The sequence below is a fragment of the Pipistrellus kuhlii genome, unplaced genomic scaffold, assembly GCF_014108245.1.
Source record: "Pipistrellus kuhlii isolate mPipKuh1 unplaced genomic scaffold, mPipKuh1.p scaffold_m20_p_20, whole genome shotgun sequence".
In the NCBI taxonomy this organism is placed as follows: domain Eukaryota; kingdom Metazoa; phylum Chordata; class Mammalia; order Chiroptera; family Vespertilionidae; genus Pipistrellus; species Pipistrellus kuhlii.
Genome location: NW_023425516.1, coordinates 19,520,773 through 19,535,499, shown reverse-complemented (window position 1 = coordinate 19,535,499; position 14,727 = coordinate 19,520,773). Strand labels below are relative to the sequence as shown.

Sequence of the window (14,727 nt, the reverse complement as noted above, 5' to 3'; positions counted from 1 at the left end):
AGGTAAAACACTGTTGGGAATGGAGAAGGGGCATGTGTAGTACAATTACAGTAGTTCCACAGAGCAGGAAGGAAAAAAGCTCCTAATAAAACAGAACAAAATAATGGACAGTAATAATGCTCTTAGGGTATACAAAGTAAAAGTATTCATGTGCGGTATTCTTCTTTCGAAGACACCAAAGTTGTTCCTATAAACTTTAAGACTGACATGAGAGCGAATGTTCAACATGAATCTGGACTCAGATGCTGAAAACTTGTTTCAGATTGGAGAGGAGGAGGATATAGAATGACTTTTAAAAAGGTAACATATAGATTTACAGGATGAGAAATCTATCATTAAAATATGCTTATGTATGTTCTTAGTGTATAAATTTAAAGCATACACCAAAAACCCATAAAAGTTGCTTTAATATCCAAAGAGGAAAAGGTGTAAGTATACAATTACTTCCAATTCAAAACACTGAGTATATAAAATATATAATTCTACAGAGCAGCTATATTAAAGGGAAAGTATTCCCTAACAAGTAAATTCAAACAAGTTGCATTTAATTTAGAATGCTTAAAAGAACAGTATCTTATGCCAAGAATACATTATCCACATACAAGATCCAAGCACCAAATGGCATACCCCTCTAATTTATAATTCAGAATTCCCCAACTCTTCAGAGTTATACACATGGTGGAAGTGCTCAAGAAGTACTCAATAATCTATGAATCTCCGTTACTTACACTAAGATATGCGCTGATAAGTTCCTCTATTATTCTGTGTAGCCACTGAAAATGGAAAATGTATAAGCTTCTTACTGCTTATGTAACAAATAGCTCTAAGAACCATATGTAAGAGAGCAACAACGTGGTGTCATTTAAATCTTGGTACAGAGTAAGACTCCCATACACCATCTGTGATGGTGATTTAAAAATTTACCTCCAGCACTTATCATTCTTTCTCAGTCTTGCCCTAGACTAAGCCAAAGAAATACAAACACACATCCTATTCTGGAACATGTCAAACCACCTCTGGAGTTCGCTGCAGGGTCAGAATTGGAACCTCAAAAACTGTAGTAACTTGAAAAACTGCCTGCAATCTCTCTTCCAAAGAAGAGGTTCCCATTTCTTTCTTTTGGCCTTTTATTGCTAGGAAAAGCTCATTGCACTGGAATAGAGGATAATTTCATTCAAGTAGCTAATCAACCATAAACCACAAAACATGTCTTAGGTCTTGTTCACATGAAACTCTGACTACTAATGTTAATACGTCCAGTCATCTGGGGGGCGGGGAGGAGAAGAAGAGGAAACTCGGTAGTGCTAATATACATGTTTTACTTATAGACTTTTCATGATTACATAACCTAATTCTGCTACTTAGAGGAACAAAAGAAAATCAAGATTTCATAATTCAAAAGCTACTAAAAACATAGTATGAAATTATGCACTGATGTTTTATAACTACATTTATCCATTGACTTATGTATGCCTAAATTTTAAAAAGTTTAATGATTTAGTGTAAGATTACTTATATAACAAATTATTCCCATTCCAGAGTGGACTTCGGGGGGTGAAGTTTACTAAACAATTTTCAATCATCTGTGAAAATTACAATCTTTTCCAGGTCAAGGCACCCTATTTTTTTTAAAACCATTAAAAAAAAAAAAAATCTATGGGCCCCGGCCATGGTGGTTCAGTGGTCAGAGCATCAGCCAGCACACCTAAGGGTCTGGGGTTCGATTCCCGGTCAAGGGAACATACCTGGGTTGCAGGTTCAATTCTCCAGCCCCAGTCTGAGTGAGTTTGGGAGGCAATTAATCTCTCTCTCTCTCTTTCCCCCCACTCCTACTATATCTTTTAAAAAAATCAATGGACTAGGAGGTCATGGTTTGATAGCTCCATCCCCAATGGGGAACGTGCAGGAGGTAACTGATTGATAATTCTCTCTCATCATTGATGTTTTCATTTTTCCCTCTCCCATTCTCCCTCTGAAATCAATAAAAACATAATTTTAAAAATCAATGAAAAAAATATCCTCAGATGAAAATTATTACAAGAAAATACAACAAAAAAACACACACATGGGCATATACACCCATGTGTGTACATGTGTGAATGAATGCTTTTTATAGCACCTTATTTGCAGTTATCACAAACTGGAAAACAATTCAAATGATCTTGAAGAATGAACAAACTGGTACTACATCCTATAGGAATACTACATAGCAATAAAAAGAAGTAACTGACACACAAAATATAGATATCTTAAATTGTATTGTTAAATAAAAGCCAGAGTCAAAATGCTACATAGTACATGATTCCACTTATATGGAATTCTGGAAAAAACAAAATTATAGTAACAAATCAGTAGTTATCAGACACTGAGACAGTGGAAGGGGCTGACTCCAAAGGGTCAGAAGGAAATCTTTTTGAGGTGATCTAACTATTCTCTATATTGATCTTAGCAGCTTCTGTCCTGGCTGGGTAGCTCAGTTAGTTAGAATATCATTCTGATAAGCCAAAGTTGCGAGTTTGATTCCCAGTCAGGGCACATACAAAAATTAATCAAAGAATTTATAAATGAATGGAACAGTAAATCAGTGTTTGTTTCCCTCTCCCTCATTCTTTCCCTCCCTCTTCTTCCTCCCTCTCCCTCCCCTTCCTGCCTCTCTCTCTCTCTCCCCCTTCACATCTCCTCTCTCTTTCTCTCTCAAAAAAAAAAAAAAAAAGTTTCTAAAACTTTCAGAACTGTACTCAAAGAGTTTTACTGTATATAAATTATACCTTAGTTTTAAAAAAATTTTAAACCATAGAATCTTAATTATTGGTCTGAAAACAAGGACCAGATGCTACTTAAGCAACCAAAGCAGAAACATTAACCCTTGTTAGATCTGCTTCCAAGTTTGAAAACTCCCTTCTATTAACATTTTGCCTAGAAATCTACCATGTTTCCCCAAAAATAAGACATCCTCCGAAAATAAGACCTACTTACAGGTTTCCTTCTGAGTGAAATATAAGGTATTCCCCGAAAATAAGGTCCCCCTAGGCTAAACATGAGATTTGGTCCACTGATTCTGAAATAAATGGAGTCACAAGAAATTCACCAGAAAATTCAGGAACTGGATTGTTATGATGATGTTCCAGAAGATGATGACATGACTGTCGTTGAATAAATGAGTAAATTCTTGATACTGTAGAATTCACAGTTTATCTGGTTTGTGTTGACAACCACCGTACTACCGTACCGTATACAGGTAATAAATTTCCTTAATTTTCATTTAACAATAAATGTGTACCGTATTCTTCTTCATGGAAAAATAAGACATCCCCTGAAAATAAGACCTAGCGCATCTTTGGGAGCAAAAATTAATATAAGACACTGTCTTACTTTCGGGGAAACAGGGTAAACAATATTTGTAAAATAGTCATAAGTTCCCTTAGGATTAAAAATATTTTTTAAAAGAAAACTACCTACAGTTTTGTCGAGGGAATAAAACCCAAGATGTAAATATTAACATCAATCTTTCCCAGAACAATGATGGTCACAACAAATGAAGTTACTCTCCTAATCTGGCTTCAAAAAGCCAAAATTTTACTTCACAAAACCTTTTTAACAGTCGTCTAAAATCTTTAAGTGTTTTTACTTAATTAGGCATTCTAGTAAAATAGTTAAAAGTTCAGGTTCAAGCCATATTCATTTTGGCTCAATGGATAGAGCGTTGCCCTGCAGACTGAAGGGTCATAGGTTCAACTCCAGTCAAGGGCACATGCCTGGATTGCGGGCTTGATCCCCAATAAGGGGCATACAGGAGGCAGCCAATCAATGATTCTCTCTCCCTCTCCTTTCCTCTCTCTGAAATCAATAAAAATATATTTTTTTAAAGTTCAGATTTAGGGGGTGAGGGCAGGGGTGTGGGAGGAGTGTGGGATGGGACTGGGGGGATGAGGACAAATATGTGACACCTTAATTAATAAAGAAATTTTAAAAATTAAGTTTATTCAAATGATTACCGTATTTTTTTAAAAGTTCAGATTCAAGAACTCAAATACCTAGGCAAGTTATTTAACTTCATTTTGCCACAATTTCCACATCAGTAATACTGGAATAATTCTAGCTACCTCTGCAAATAATCCCAATTAAATGAGTTAATACATGTAAGTCATCTAGAATAGTACCTGGCATATTTATGTAAGCCTCAGGAAGTTTTAAGCTAATGCAAATGAATGATGTTAATAATCAGCCACTGTGTGTCTTTGGACAAATCATTTTACCTTTATATATCATAATTCTGCTCTATAAGGTAAAAGACCTAAATCCAATGGCCTAAAGGCCCAATTGGTAGTAATACTATTCTATGTTCCCATAATTTTTACCTGAATAGAAAAATCTGATACCAAAATAAATTAAACAACTTGCCCAAAGATATATTATAGTTAATGTGAAGGCATAGCCAAGATGGAGGTATGGTATCCTGAGATTCCTCAAAACTGTTCTCGCCAAAAATTTTAGTCCTCCATCAACTCCTTCCCTTCTGATAGACACAGGTATGACATACTACCAAAAAAGCTCTCCACGTTATTCATTTTTAAAATTCATTAAGCTATACAGCATATTTGTTGTATGCACTCTTCTATCGTAACTTCAAAAGGTAAAATGGCCCAGCCAGTCTGGCTCAGTGGTTGAGCATCAACCCATGAACCAAGAGGCTGCTTGTTTGATTCCAAGTCAGGGCGCATGCCTGGGTTGCTGGCTCAACCCCCAGTAAGGGGGCATGCCGGGAGCCAGCCAATGGGTGTTTCTCATCATTGATGTTTCTATCCCTCTATCCCTCTCCCTTCCTCTCTAAAATCAATAAAAACATTCATTCACACTGGGTGGCTATTGTTGTGTTGACTGTTGTCACTTTTTATTTGACAATCTAAGGGAAAACAGGTCAGTGTTTGCATGTTTTGAAATTTCTTGTGGCACACTGGTTAAAAACCACTACTAAGGTATCATATATATTTGAAACACAGTAATACTACATTTTAAATACACACAGATTCGTAGGATGAATATAAGAGCATAAGCTAAGAAATATAACCAACCTCTGGATAATGTAAATAAGGTTTAAGAGTACAAAAGGGATTCAATTGTATATTTTAACATGACTTTACAGAAGAAGGAATATGAAGCAGAAAATAGTTACACTATTCCATCATCCAGAAATTTATTATTATCAATACTTCCATTTCTGTCTTTCCAAGGTCCCTCGTTAGGTATAGAAGTATAACTTCACTTACTAAACGGAATTTTAAGTACAGCAAAACAAAAGGGAAATAACATACTATTCTTTGAAAGACTAATTCTCTTCAGAATTTTCACACTAAGCCAAAACCATGTGTACAGGGAACTAGGGAGAATGAGACAGTGAAATCATACGTGCTCCTTTTCATTCCTTCACCCCACGGCAAACTGGTGTCCATGTTTCAAGAATCATTATATACCCAAAGACTAATGAGTTTGTTTCTTTTAAGTAGCAGTCTACTACATAAATAATACACACACATATATGCACAGTCTTGCCAATAGGAGGGACACACACAGTAAAAGTAATTATTTTATTACATCAAGACTAATTTTTTGTCACCCTGAAACTATCATTAATAGGAAGTAAAAGGATATCTGAAAGGCTAAACTTAATGACCTCTGCCACAAAAAACATTTCCTGTGCACGACAGATGAAGGAACAATCTACAAGATTTGGTGAGTGTTGGTTTTACAATGCTAATACTTATTTACAGATGTAAATAAATGTCAGAGTTGAAACAGCCCATCCATATTGATAGCTTACTCTATACTAGACAGTATATTAAGTGCTGGGAAGTGAAGGAGAACAGCCACCAGTACCTACTTCTGCAGGGTGTACAGCCTCTCTCTTTAAATATGATGTCAAACATTAGGCATGTGGCCCCCAAAGGAGTCACAACATCGCAAATCTTCATGAGGTTCTAAAAAGATGTATGTGGCCCTAACCGGTTTGGCTCAGTGGATAGAGCGTTGGCCTGCGGAATGAAAGGTCCTGGGTTCGATTCCAGGCAAGGGCATGTACCTTGGTTGCGGGCACATCCCCAGTAGGGGGTGTGCAAGAGGCAGCTGATCGATGTTTCTCTCTCATCGATGTTTCTAACTCTCTATCCCTCTCTCTTCCTTTCTGTAAAAAAAAAAAAAAAAAAAAAAAAAATCAATGAAATAAATTAAAAAAATAAAAATAAAAAAAAAGGTCCCAGGTTCGATTCCGGTCAAGGGCATGTTTGTACCTTGGTTACGAGCACATCCCCAGTGGGGGGTGTGCAGGAGGCAGCTGATCAATGTCTCTCTCTCATCGATGTTTCTAACTCTCTATCCCTCTCCATTCCTCTCTGTAAAAAAAATCAATGAAATATATTTTTAAAAATAAATAAATAAAAATACATATGTGAAAAAAAACCTTATACCACAGCCATTGCCCGGGCAGGCTGCTGGGTCCTTGCATGGGCATCCCAGAGTCAGGGAACAGCCGTTCCGTGTATCCGTGCATCTTTCAGGAAGTTTCTAGTTTTCCTCAGATTCTTTTAAAAAGATTGAAGTTCTAAGACTGGCTTTCAAAACACTTTGACCATACCTGGAGTAAAAAATACATATCTTGACCTTGTAAAAAAAAAATTATAAATCATTCAACTTAAGAGTCTCATGCTTTACCGACTGAGCTAGCCAGGCACCTTATAAATCATGCAACTTAAAGTAAAAAGGGATCCCTGGACTTTTTTCCAAAGCACGATATATAGCAATCATCTTCAGTACAAATTACTTTAACTGGTAAAAAATTTCTTTAACTGGCAAAAATAATCATTTGAGCTGCTCTTTTCAATAATATCTTTCTCTGACAAAGACCCATAAGAAATAACTGAAATTAAGTCCCCCGAGATGGGAGAAGAAATGGAGACATTTTTCTAGTGCAAAAGCACCATCTCCTGATTCCATAACTTACAGGAATAGAGCAAATCAAAAGCGATTTATTCAAACTTTAAAGTTACCTTTTAATCTAAGATTCATCATGGAAGTTGGCCTGAGAAGCCATTTTTTAAAAGTTAAAGGCTCAGGCTCTCCCCAATGGAATCAGAGTGGCAGGCCAATTGTGGTTGGTACTTTGCAAGCAAAGGAAAGCAAGTGGCAATTATGCCTCCCTTTACTCGGTCTCTAACACTTAAGCTCTTAGAAAGTAAGGATGTGTTATAACTGAACTGCTTTCCATAAAGCATAGGCATTTTAAAATATACTCTAGGCCTGACTGAATAGCTCAGCTGATTAGAATAATCCCAAAATGCCAAGGTTACGGGTTCATCCCCGGTAAGGGCACATACAAGAAGCAACCAATGAATGCATAAATAAAAGGAACAACACATCGATGTTTCTCTCCTCTCTCTCTAAAAAAATTAAATATACTCTACGGCGTATATCAGCTCTTCACATTTAAGAGAAACACGCTTACTTAGAATGTTTCCTACCCTATTATTTGCCCTTTTCTAAATTCAGTCACCTCAACAATGACAAAAGGTATCCAACTGTTTTATGAGCAAGGTTTATATGTTGGCCTCCATTGTAGACATGACTCTCCACAGCATGGGACACTTTAAAGACAGACTCTCAGAATCCAACGAGGCTGGCCCATCTGCAGAGGTAGTGGAAATGCCCCCAAAAATCACCTATGAACGCCCAACAATAAACCCTAGGAGTCTAAAGCCATGATATACCTTCAGAGTATAATACACCTTCAGGAGGACCCAAGAAGCTCCATTGGAGTAAAGGAGAAAAATATTTTTTTAGCTTTATTTTTAATTCTCACCCTTGTTAATTTTTTTGGCGAGAGGGGTATATTTTATAAGGTACACAATAACCATTTACTATACATATTGTTGGTCAATTAAATAAGTACTTAAAGATTGAGGATCAATGCTCAAAATTTTTTTTTTACTGTTGGGATGAACCATCAAAAAGTTGAGAGACCACTAAAGTACTCCATGTCACCGCACTTTCATTTTTACCTGCCCCGTCCACAGAGTTAAGCTGTAAAACCTGATGTCAAACAAAAGAACAAACTATTTTAAGCTCCCACCACCAAGCTAAAAGATGACAAATCTCTATCTAGAACATGTGGAGTTGGACATTAGTATACTGTTGGTGGATCTTTAAAATAAACATCTATCAATACAGTACTATGAGTATATTCAAATTTAAAATACACACCCTTTGACCAGATAAGCCCACTTTAAATATTTAGCCTAAGGAAATAGCATAATTGTATTAAAAAAAAGACCAAACCAATTCATCACAGCCCTGTTTGAAGAAAACAAAATTGAAAATGTCCATTAACAGGGAACTGCTATAAACTATGATGCATCCATATTACAGAACACTAAATACCCATTATGGGAACATTTATTTGACATGGAAAGTTGTTGTGTAAGTATTTCAGTAGATAATGTATGAGGGAGAAAAAAAATTACCAAATTATTACATCTGAGTGTGATTATGGATTACCTTTTTTTTTTTTTTTACCTCTACTTTTTTTAATTCTCCTGGGTTATCGCAATTCTTGTTTTTTTGTAGTTTTTTTTTTTTAATTTCCATACTGAATATGTACTGTAGCTTTTATGAAATAAAATACTTTAAAATTTGAAATTTAAATGGGATCAAGTTAAAATTCCTTACTGTTGTCCTAGGGCACTTCCAAAAACTGTTTTCCTTATCTTTATACCAATTCTCTCCAAATGTGAAATTAATCAATATACTTATAATTCCTTACACTTTGTCAGATTATCAATCAGTGGATAATTCAGAGGACTAAATAAATTTATATTTATCTTCTGCAACTAAACTATAAGAGCATTAGCTACAAAATAAATTAAATTTAGAACCCAGAGAACTGAAATCAGGAAAGTGTGCTACATGCTACTATTTCTCATAATGAAATCAGTCTAAACATCATGTAAAGACACAAACGGGCACATCATAGACCCCCGCCTGGACATATCCAAGATGATCTGTAGTGGTCAGCAATAAGACAATGCCTAAAGGGAAGAGTGAGCAAGAACATTAGCGTAAGTTTATGTCTTACCTTTGTTCATTAGGTCAACAATTTATAACAGTTATGAGATATTTCCCCTTTAAAAGAATACTTAGCTTTAATTGAACCCAACTTCACGATTTCCTTATAGTTTTCCATTTGTCTTATGCCTTATATACTGCTTCAAAGTTTTACCACAACTCAAGAAAAATATACTTTACCTTGCAACACAGTAAATATACAATCATATATTTAAAAATTAAACAAGTTTCCCAGATCAATACATACTTTCACCACTTGTAATGTGCTGGTATTTCTATTTCTTTTTTTAATGTTTTATTTTATTTTACTTTTGCTTATTAATCTGTGAGAGAGGAAAAATAAACATCTATCGGTTGCTCCTGTATGGGCCTCTGACTAGGGGTGAATCCAAAACCTGGGTATGTGCCCTCACCAGGATCTAAGTCCACCACCTCTGGGTGTAGGAGACAACACTCCAACCAACTGAGCCACACCGGCCAGGGCTTACTGCTTTTTTAAATCACCAACTTTAAATCACCTGCCATTTAGAAAAGACAGCACTACAACTTTACACAGAATGCACTAAACTCCTTGACTAAACTTCCACCACAGTTCCATTTTAACAAAATGGGTGAAATCCAGCAAGCCTATTCCAAGAACAAAACCTGGCACAAATGGGAGACAACCCAGATCTTTCTGACGTCCCGCACACTCTGACTGTTCCTATTGGCAGAAAGGTTTCTCCAGGCAAAGCAGACACAGAAATCTTTTGTTGTCGTATCGGTTACATTAGTAAGATCTGCACTAGAGAATGCCCAGCAAGTTTACCATTGCTCCACAAACCGACTCTTCCAAGAAAATGAGAGGACCCTCCCACAGTAAGATGCTAAGATCACCCCCTTACACTTTTAGATTGCGTTCCATCATTCATTTGATCCTCCCGACACCGAGAAGCCGGTATTCTCCGTTTACTAACCAGGGAACTGACGCTCCAAGGCCTTACCTGGCTTGCCAGTAACAGCACAGCTAACAAGCACAAGCTACTCTTGAACCCAGGAGTTAGTGATTTACCCACACTCATGCCACAACTACTTTCATTTTGAATATTTGATACAAAAGTGATGATGAAAGCATGATACCAATATTGACATCATAAAATTAAGATTAAAAATAGTAATGAATGTTAACCATTTCAGAAGCCTCTTGATTTACTGGGAATCCTAGTTCAAGTCAATACAGATTTGGTTTCATACTTTGTCTTTGGTCAATGTTTCCCTGCTTATAAAATTACCTAGAAATTTACACAACGGGGTGGTCTGTAAGAAACTGGCCACATCACTTGCACAAACTTCCCCCAAACCATTCTTAAGCTTGTGGCTTCACCCTAAATGATGAAGTTCCCTATGTGAAATCCGACTTGATTTCATCACTAAGTGAATTACAACAGCATAAGCATGTTGTTTCTGCATAATACTTGCAACATGCACTCAATTTCCAGAGCACTTTTGAACAACATCTAAAATTCATAACGGTAAAGGCAGAATCCAAGGCAGAAAGCTCCTTTTTTAGTTAAAAAGGCTCATGTACCTTTCAGATGAATACCAACTTCATTACACATTATTAAAGATTTGGAGAATCAAGCTGAAGAAACTACTTGAGATCAAGGAGTAGAACCCTTTAATTGGACAGATGAAAAACTGGGGCCCAGTTGTGACATTTCTAACAGTGATCACGGAGTCAATGAATAATGGCACCGCCCCACCAGTGCTGTCTGAGCACAGACCTATGAACCAGGTCAATTCCTGGTCAGGGCACATGTCTGGGTTGCAGGCCACATCCTCAGCAGGGGATGTGCAGGAGGAGATCAATTAATGATTCTCTCTCATCACTAATGTTTCTACCTCTCTCCCCCTCTCTCTTCCTCGCTGAAATCAATAAAAATATTTTTTTAAAACATCCTTTAAAAAGTAATAATAATGACACAAACTCTCCAACAATCTGTTTTCCATTATTCTAAATGTCTCTGCATCTAATAAAATGTGATCCTTAGCCAAAACCGGTTTAGCTCAGTGGACAGTGTGTCAGCCTGCAGACTGAAAGGTCCCGGGTTCGATTCCGGTCAGGAGCACGAACCTTGGTTGGGGGCACATCCCCAGTGGGGGGTGTGCAAGAGGCAGCTGGTCGATGTTTCTCTCTCATCGTCGTTTCTCTCTATCCCTCTCAATTCCTCTCTGTGTAAAATCAATAAAATATATTAAAAAAATAAAAATGTGATCCTTAAAAAAGTCACTAACCTAAAAAACTTAAGACACATTTTTTTAAGACACATTAAAGATCCAAAAACTAGGGGACAAGATAGTGTCCAAAGACATTCTTTAGAAAAATAATCTCTTGAAGAACTCAAAGTTACCAACTACCTGAGCTAAAAACTGGCTCTTCACTCCAATGCAGGAAAGATATCAAGTAGCTTTTCGTAACTATTATCAATCACCTTAACAGCTTTTTCCCCATCTCAATACTACTCATTCATTCAACAAACACCTGAGGGCGGATTCCGTGGGAACTCCAGCTAGGTCCTGGAGAAGCCAAGAGCCAAGCAGACAGGGTTCCAGTAAGGCCTACTGGGGGCCTCCCCCTCCTCCTCTGCAATAGGCATACCTCCTTCATGGCTCAGCTGCCCCTTGACCACATGAGGTGTTAACCAGAACTACGAGAGATTTAAAAACTGCCTCTACCACTCCTCACCGCCTGGGCACACACACTTCAAGGACTTTTCACAATAAACCTTCCTGGTTCACAACCCTTGTCTCAAAAAACTGCTAACTCACCCTCTTCCCCTCGCTTCACTAGAAACCTGAGCCAGATGGTGGAGGAGCCACCAGGGTTTGGGATGATGGGCAGCACCTTCCGGGGACCACTCTGGGAGCCAGAGGCAGGCTCACTGCCTCTCCCTCTCCCTTTCCACTGGCTCCTTCCAAGCACCTCTGAATGCACCCCCAGTGGAGCAGTTCCTAACTTACCAAGTGTGTCCCTAAACCCTGCACAAGTAACTTTAGGAGATGGTCAATTCCGGTTTTTTAAGTTTCTCAGGCTTCCCCTTCTTCCCTGCCTCTCAAATTCTTAAAGATCTATAAAAAAAATAATAATAAAATAAACACAATCTCACCAAAACTGGGGAATTCATGAGAGTCAACTGGAATACTATAGGGGGACCTAAAGCAGAACACACCTGGCTGCCCTAGTCCTTCGGGGAGCTGTTAGAGACGGAGTCCCAGGCCCCTTCTTCAGAGACTGTGGTCCCGCGGGGGAGGCCCGGGAATCTGCATTTCAGGCCGTTTATCCTATTTCTGACGCCCGAGGTGTTTAACTACTAGGTAAGTCCTGACCTAGAGAGCCTGGCCTTACAAGCTGAGAAACGTGGGTCCTCCGATGGTTTGCCATTCACCAGTGGTGCTGACTCCCATGATCGGCTCTGGGTCATCTGAAAACGAGGGAGGCGACTAGAGCTGAAAGAGGCCTCCCCAGGCGGCCAATCTAAAATTCTAGAACCCTCCAGTTTCAGTTTAATATCACATCCTGGGCTGGGCTGGCTCAAAACAGGGTCACTGTGAGCTCTTCCAGCCCACCTAAGTCCCAGACCTTCTCCAACGTGCCCGACTTAGAGGTACCCGTCACCCCATCACCTCTCCATGTGCAAATCACAAGCATTTTACATAAAAAGAAAAAAAGAAAGAAAGAAAGAAAGAAAGCCATCTCGTGTAACCCAACCCAGGCCTCCATGGAATTACCGGCCACCTAATGAGAAACTACTGCGCCGAACCTCAACTAGGAAAGTATGCGCACTTTTCATTCTTTGTATTTTAAAAAAAATAAAAATAAAATATACTATCGGATAACAAAGTGAATTATCAAGAGACAAATAAAAATAAAAATAAAAGTCAGGAATTCAGGTCTCCCCGTCAATCCCTAACTTGGGGCTCCCGTGGGAACTCACAGGTGAGGCGAGGTCAGCAGCCCCCGGGCGGGTGTAGGAAGGTGGAATCGCCCCCATGATTTCACCCCCATCACTTGGGGGGTCAAGTTCTCCAGCCGCGGACGGAGCACAAGCAGCAACAATGCGATCGCGGGGCCCCCGCCCCGCAGGGCAATGCCGAGCGGGAGCCGGGCGTCCACCTCCTCGGCGCGGACCCGTCACCGGGCGCAGAGCGGCCGGACCGCGTCCCCGGCTTTCCGCCGCCTCCGAACCCCCTCCCCGCCCCCAGGGCCTCCGGCCCGGAGGACGCCGGCCACCCCGTCCGGCGGGGCCACTCCTCCTTCCCACAAGCCCCGGCCGCGCCGCCGCCGCGGGGGGCTCCCTCCCGGCTCCGGCCGCCGCGGGCGCCCCGAAGCCCGGTCCCGGCGGGCGGCGCACACTCACCCCCCGGGGCCCGCGGGCATCTGTCCGGACGCTCCGCACCCCCTAAGCCCCAAGGGCCGGTCCCGCCAAGTCCGGTAAGGCCGCCCGGTCCCCGGAGCCCGCCGCCCCGGCGCCGAGGGGCCGGGCCGGGGCTCCGCTCCCCGCGCCTCCCCCGGCGGCCGCCGCCGCCGCCCGGACACCCCCTCTCCGGCCACGCACGCCGCCCCAGCCCCCCGCGGCCGCCGCCTCCACAGGCTGACAGCCGCCGCTCCCGGCCCAGGCCGGCCCCTCCTCCAGCTCCTCCTCACCCCCCGAGGGAGACGGAAGGGGGGGCCCGGGGAGGCGGCGGGGGGCTCCTTACCGGGCGGCAGGACATGGTGAGGCCCGCCGCGGCTCGGCCTCCTCCGCCACCCCACGAGGCTCCCAGCCAGGGCCGGCGGGGGTGGGGGTGGGGGCAGCGCCTGGGCCGCTGGAGCGTCTCGCCGGGGTGCTCCTCCGCCGTCGCCGCCTCCTCCTCACAACCACAACAACATGGCGGCAGCGGCCACACAGAGCGCGCTCCCGACGCCGGGCCGGCGGCGCGGGCGCGCGCGCGCACACACACGCTCTCTCGGGCCTCCAGCTGGCGGTCGTCGGGAAAAGGGGGCGGGGCCGACGCAGGCTGGGAGGGGGCGGGGCCCCGGTCGTTTTGCCACGCCCCTTGGTGTGGGCGGGGCTTCTGGGCGTGGGCGTGGGCGTGGCCGCGGCGCTGGGAAGGCCGGCGGCGGCAGAGAAGCCCAGCTGGAGGGGAGGAGGGAAGGACAAACAGGTGGTCCCCACGGATTTCGGGGGGAGGGGGAGGCAGATCTTCCTACCTCGATAGCTCTCTGGACAAAGACGACGCCTCACACTCTACTTAACCAGGGAGGTAGCACAACCGTGCACAGGATGAAAGCTCATTTTAAAAGAAGCGTGTAAGTTCAGAGTGTGCTCAGGGTTCCGCTTACATCCCATTGCAAACTGCTTCCACTAAAGCTCAGCTGCATGAAGTGAGCGCGAACAAGCAAAATAAATAATAAATAAATAAATAAATTTTATATATATAAACATATATATATATATATGTATATATAGTAACCCATCCAAAACAGCCTGCGGAATTTTACATACTTCCTCCACAGAGTTGCATTTTAACATTACACCCTTTGACTTGATGGAAAATATCTGAGAGAACCAGTCAAATGAAATCAATCCTTGCATT

General features: G+C 41.4%; 1 protein-coding gene across 15 annotated transcripts in view; it reads right to left on the bottom strand.

The window, feature by feature from the left end:
• The window catches only part of MTMR3 (myotubularin related protein 3), a 74,673-nt gene extending 60,600 nt beyond the window's left edge, over positions 1-14,073 (bottom strand). For 7 of the 15 annotated variants that reach the window (XM_045585697.1, XM_045585700.1, XM_045585695.1 and 4 more), the window contains exon 1: positions 13,849-14,071. The gene's annotated coding sequence lies outside the window, so the exon portion shown is untranslated. Of the gene's footprint in view, positions 1-13,848 lie in introns of all 15 variants that reach the window. The other 8 variants (XM_045585698.1, XM_045585701.1, XM_036449781.2 and 5 more) reach the window with 4 other exon arrangements.
• Positions 14,074-14,727: the final 654 nt, after the last annotated feature.